The sequence below is a fragment of the Meles meles genome, chromosome 19 (genome assembly GCF_922984935.1).
Source record: "Meles meles chromosome 19, mMelMel3.1 paternal haplotype, whole genome shotgun sequence".
Classification (NCBI taxonomy): Eukaryota; Metazoa; Chordata; class Mammalia; order Carnivora; family Mustelidae; genus Meles; species Meles meles.
The window spans coordinates 33,470,297-33,476,032 of NC_060084.1; the positions used below are offsets into that span (position 1 = coordinate 33,470,297).

Below are 5,736 nucleotides of genomic sequence, written 5' to 3' on the forward strand. Positions count from 1 at the left end.
CCAGAGCAATTAGACAAGAAAAAGACATCCAAATTGATAAGGAAGAAGTAAAATTTAAAATCTCTGTTTACAGATGATATGATCTTCTATGTAGAAAACTAAAAATTCCACAAAAATGGTAAAACTAACAAATGAATTCAGCAAAGTAGCAACATACAAAATCAACACACAAAAATCAGTTGCTTTTCTATACACAATCAATGAACAATTCAAAAAAGGAATTATGAAAACAATTCCATTTATAATAGCATCAGAAGGAATAGAATAGGGGCACTTGGGTGGTTCAGTTAAGCAGCTGTCTTTGGCTCAGGTCATGATCCTGGGGTCCTGGGCCGAGGCCCTTCATCAGGCTCCCTGCTCAGTGAGGAGTCTGCTTCTCCCTCTCCCCCTGCTGCTCCCTCTGCTCATGCTTTCTCATTCACGCTCTCTCTCTCAAATAATTAAATAAAATCTTTCTTTAAAAAAAAAAAAGATTACAATACTTGGGAGGTACAAAACACTGTTACAAACACTGCTGAAAACTACAAAACTTTGCTGATAGATATTAAATATAAATACATTGAAACACATCTTGTATTCATGGTCAGAAGACTTAAAAATATTATTAAAATGTCAATATTAACCAAAATGATCTACAGAGTCAATGCAATCCATATCAAAATCCCAATGATGTTTTTAAAGATTTTATTTATTTATTTGAGAGAGAGACAGTGAGAGAGAGCACGAGCAAGGAGAAGGTCAGAGGGAGAAGCAGACTCCCCATGGAGCTGGGAGCCCGATGCAGGACTCCATTCTGGGACTTCCAGATCATGACCTGAGCCGAAGGCAGTCGTCCAACCAACTGAGTCACCCAGGCATTCCCCAATGATGTTTTTAGCAGAAAGAAATATCCATCCTAAAATTTATGCAGAATCTTAAGTAGCCAGAATAATCTTGAAAAAGAAAAACAAAACTAAAAGACTCACAGTTCCTTATTTCAAAACTTACTATAAAGCTATGATAGTTAAAACAGTGTGGTATTGACGTAGAGATTCATGTAGACAATGAAATAGAATAAAAAGCTCAGAAATAAACCTGCACATACATACTCAGATAAGTTTTGACAAGGGAGCCAAGACTATTCAATGGGTAAAAACACTCTTTTCAACAAATGGTCTGGAAAAACTGGATATTCACATGTAAAAAATGCAGTTGGACATCTACCTAACACCATATAAAGAAATGACCTCGAAATGGAAGAAGAACAAAAATGAAAGACCAAAATCAATAAAACTCTTAGAAGAACACAGCATCAAACCTTCACAGCATTGCATTTGGCAATGATTTCTTGGAGATCACACCAAAGGTATAAGTAACAAAAGAAAAAATAGGCTGGACTTTATAAAAGTTTAAAAATTTTTGTACACTGAAAGACACTGTCAGCAGGGGTTGAAGGAGGGCACTTGTTGTGGGTGGCACTGGGTGATGCATGGAAGTGTTGAGTCACTATGTCGCACACATGAAACTAACACAACACTGTATGTTAACTAACTGGGATTAAGACAAAAAAATAACCCAAAATAAATAAAATGATGCTTCTCTTTGGAAATTTATCCCACACACAAAAAAGACAGTGTCAAAGAGTAAAAAGACAACCCACACAATGGGAGAAAATATGACTGATAGGGACTAATATATTCAGAAAAGAGAACTCAGCACCCCAAATCAAAGAACCCAATTAAAAAATGGGCAAAGTACTCAAATAGCTGTTTCTCCAAAGAAGATATTCAAATAGCCAATAAGTGCATAAGAAAATGTTTCAAGATTACTAATCATTAGGGAGATGCAAATGAAAACTACAATGAAATACCACCTCATGCCCATTAAGGTGGTTTTGTAAAAGAATGAAAGTAAATGACAAGTATGGGTGAGAATGTGGAGAAGTTGTAACCCTTGGGCACATTGGTAAGAATGTTTCAGCTACTATGGAAAGCAGTATGACAATTTGTAAAAAATAAATAAAAAAATAGAATTGCCATATGATCCACCACTTCTATTTCTGGGCAAATATCCAAAAGAATTGAAAGCAGGGTCTCAAAGAGACATTTGTACACTCAGGTTCATAGCAGTATTATTCACAACATCTACACTTGATCTTAGCCAAAAGGCCGAGAAGCGATTATTCACAACATCTAAAACATGGAGGCAATCCAAGTGTCTATCAGTGGATGAATGGATAAGCAAAATATGGTATATACATATAATGGAATATTATTCAGCTTTAAAAAGGAAGGAAATTCTGATATATTCTACAGCATGGATGAACCTCAAGGATATTATCCTAAGTGGAATAAGCCAGTCCCAAAAAGACAAAAACTGTATGATTCCACTTATATGAGGTACCTACTCTGTCAAAATCACCTAAGTAGAAAGTAGAGTGGTGGTTGCCAGGGCTGGAGGGAATAGAATGGGAGGTTATTGTTTAATGGTGTAGAGTTTCATTTTCCCAAGATGAAAGAATTCTGGAGATAGATGGTGGTACAATTGCACAACCTATAAATGTATTCAACGTCACTGAACTGTCTGGTTAAAATCGTTAAGATGGTAACTTTCATGTTGTGTGTATTTCACCACAATAAAAAGAATGGAGGCAAAAATAATGACTTTCTTTAGACATACAAAAGCACAAGAACTCCATTTTAGATACAAAGACACAAATAGGTTACATATAAAAAGATGGGAAATGGTAAACCGTTGCTAACTCTAGTAAAAGAAAGTAGACAAGGTACAGCTTTACACCAAAAAAGTAGTACAGTTACAAGAAGGTTATTTTATAATCAGAAAAGCTTCAGTACATCAAGAGGACATAACCATTATAAATTTTTATATACCTATTAACTGAGATTCGAATTATATGAAGCAAAAACTAATAGAACTACAAAGAGAAATGGAAAAAATCTACAATTATAGCCAGAGGTTTCAATATCTTTCTGTCAATACTTAATAAAATATATACACAGAAAATTAGTTAAGAGTGTAGAAGGCTTGGGGTGCCTGGGTGGCTCAGTCAGTTAAGCTTCTGACTCTTGATTTTGGCTCAGGTCATGATCCCGGATCTCATGATCCCATGAGATCAAACCCCACATTGGTCTCCAAACTCAATGAGATTCTCTCTCTCCTTCTCCTTCTGTTCCTTCCCATGTTTGTGATCTCTCTCTCTCTCTCTCTCTCTCTCAAATAAATAAATAAAATCTTTTTAAAAATATGGAAGGCTTGAGTGGCACTACCAACCAACTCTACCTGCCATCTACAAATGACTCTATCCAACAAGGGCAGAATACACATGCTTTGCAGATGCAAGGGCACATGGAATATTGGCCAAGCTATACTATATTCTGGACCATGGGGTGAGTCTCCACAAACTTAAAAGGATTTAAATCTGCTCACATTGGGATTAAATTAGGAAGGAGTAACAGAAAGATCTTTGGAAAGACCACAAATACTTGGGAACAAAAAGACATACTTCTAAGTCATCCATGGTTCTAAGAAGAAATCAAAAGGGAAAAAGTTATAAGGTATTTTTTTGAATGAAAACGATGAAACACTACACAACAGCTTGTGGGACGCTCCAAAGCAGTACTCACAGGGATATTCATAGCACTAGAGTCTTCCATTAGAAAGGAAGAGCACTCCCAAACCAATGATCTCCTCTCTTGCCTTAAGAAATTAAGCTGAAAGTAAGCAGAATAAAACAAATATAAAAACCACAGTGGAAATCAATGAACTAGAAGTAGAGGAAATGAATGAAGTCAAAACCTAGTTCCTTTAGAAGATCATTAAGTATAGTAAATTCTGGGACACCTGGGTGGCTCCGTTGGTTAAGCATCTGCCTTCAGCTCAGGTCATGATCAGGGTCTCCTTGGATCGAGCTCTGCATTGAGCTCCTTGCTCAATGGGAAGCCTGCTTCTCCTTCTACCTCTGCCTTTCTTCTCCCTCTGTCAGCTGCTCTCCCTGCTCTCTCTTTCTCTCTGTCAAATAAACAAAATAAGATCTTAAAAAAATTAGTTAACCTCTAATTGAACTGATTAAAAAAATACAGAGGGGGTACAGTGATTTCTAATATCAGTAATGAGAGTAGCTTTTTGTTGTTTTTTAAAGATTTATTTTTTTATTTTTGGGGGGGATGGGGAGGGGCAGAGGACGAGGGAGAGAATCTCAAGCAGACTCCACACGGAGCCTGGAGCCTGTTGCAGGTCTTGATCCCCCCCACCCTGAGACCATGACCTCAGCTGAAACCAAGAGCTGGACATTCAACCGACTCAGCCACCCAGCCTCCCCAGCAATGAGAGTGCCAGCATCACTAAAGACTTTAGAGATTTTTTAAAAAATATTTTATTTATTTATTTGACAGAGAGAGACAGATCACAAGTAGGCAGAGCGGCAGGCAGAGAGAGAGGGAAGCAGACTCCCTGCTGAGCAGACAGCTTGATGCGGGGCTTGATCCCAGGACCCTGAGATCATGACCTGAGCCGAAGGCAGAGGCTTAACCCCCTGAGCCACCCAGGCATTCTGAGACTTTAGATATTAAAAAGATAATAAGAGAATCTCAGGGTACTTGGGTGGCACAGTTGGTTGCATATTTGACTCTTGGTTTTTGGCTCAGGTCATGGTCTCAGGGTTGAGGGGTACCGAGCCTTGTGACAGATTCTGCGCTCAGTGTGGAGTCTGCTTGAGATTCTCTCCCTCTCCACCTCCTCCACTGTCTTCTCTAAAATAAATAAATAAATCTTTAAAAAAAGGTAAGAGAATCTTATGAACAACTCTATGTCAATACATTCAAAATTTTAGATGAAAAGAACAAAATCCTTGAAAGTCACAAACTATCAAATCTCATCCAAGAAGTAGGTAACCTGAATTTCTCTATGTCTTTAAAAATAATTGAATTTGTAATTAAAAACAGTTCCACAAAGAAAATTGCAGGCTCTGGTGCCTTTTAGTGAATTCTATCAAACATTAAAAAAAGAAATAACACCAATTTTACACATCTTTTCTAGAAAATTGAAGAGGAAGGAACATTACCACCTGTGAGGTTAGCATTGCCCTGATATCAAAACAGAGAAAAGTACTACAATAAAAGGAGGCTACAGACCAATTCCTTCATGAATTATGTGTATTTTACTACAACAGAAAAAGGAAGGCAAAGAGACTTTTTCAGACATGCAAAAGGTATAGACTAATATCCTTCATGTTTAGATGTAAAAAATTTTAAACAAAGTCTTAGGAAACCGAATCCTATAATATTTAAGAAAGATGATATACCATGACCAAGATGGTTTAACATTTGAAAATTAATCAATGCGATAGACCGTATTTGAGAAAAAGGCACAAAGCCCTATATAATCACCTTAACTGACACAGAAAAAGCACTCACTAAAATTCAATATCCTTTCCTGATACAAAAACATCCTCAACTAATTAGTCCTAGAAGGGAACTTCTTTAACTTGAGAAAAGTATGGGTAATATCACGTTTAACGGTGGAAGACTGAATGCATTCCTCCTAAGATAAGGAGGAAGACAAGGATGTCTACTCTCACGCTACCATTTAGTTTTATATTGGAGGTTCTAGCCAGTGAAATGGGGAAAAGAGAATGGGAAATGAGAGAAAGAGAGAGAGGAGAGAAGAAGAAGAGAAGGAGGAGGCAGAGAAGGAGGGAGAGGAGAAAGGGAGAGGAAGGGGAAGGGAGGAGGTTGGGTG

The 5,736-nt window shown here is 37.4% G+C and overlaps 1 pseudogene; it reads right to left on the reverse strand.

The window, feature by feature from the left end:
• Positions 1 to 2,016: 2,016 nt before the first annotated feature.
• On the reverse strand, positions 2,017 to 2,159 carry LOC123931965 (annotated as a pseudogene).
• Positions 2,160 to 5,736: the final 3,577 nt, after the last annotated feature.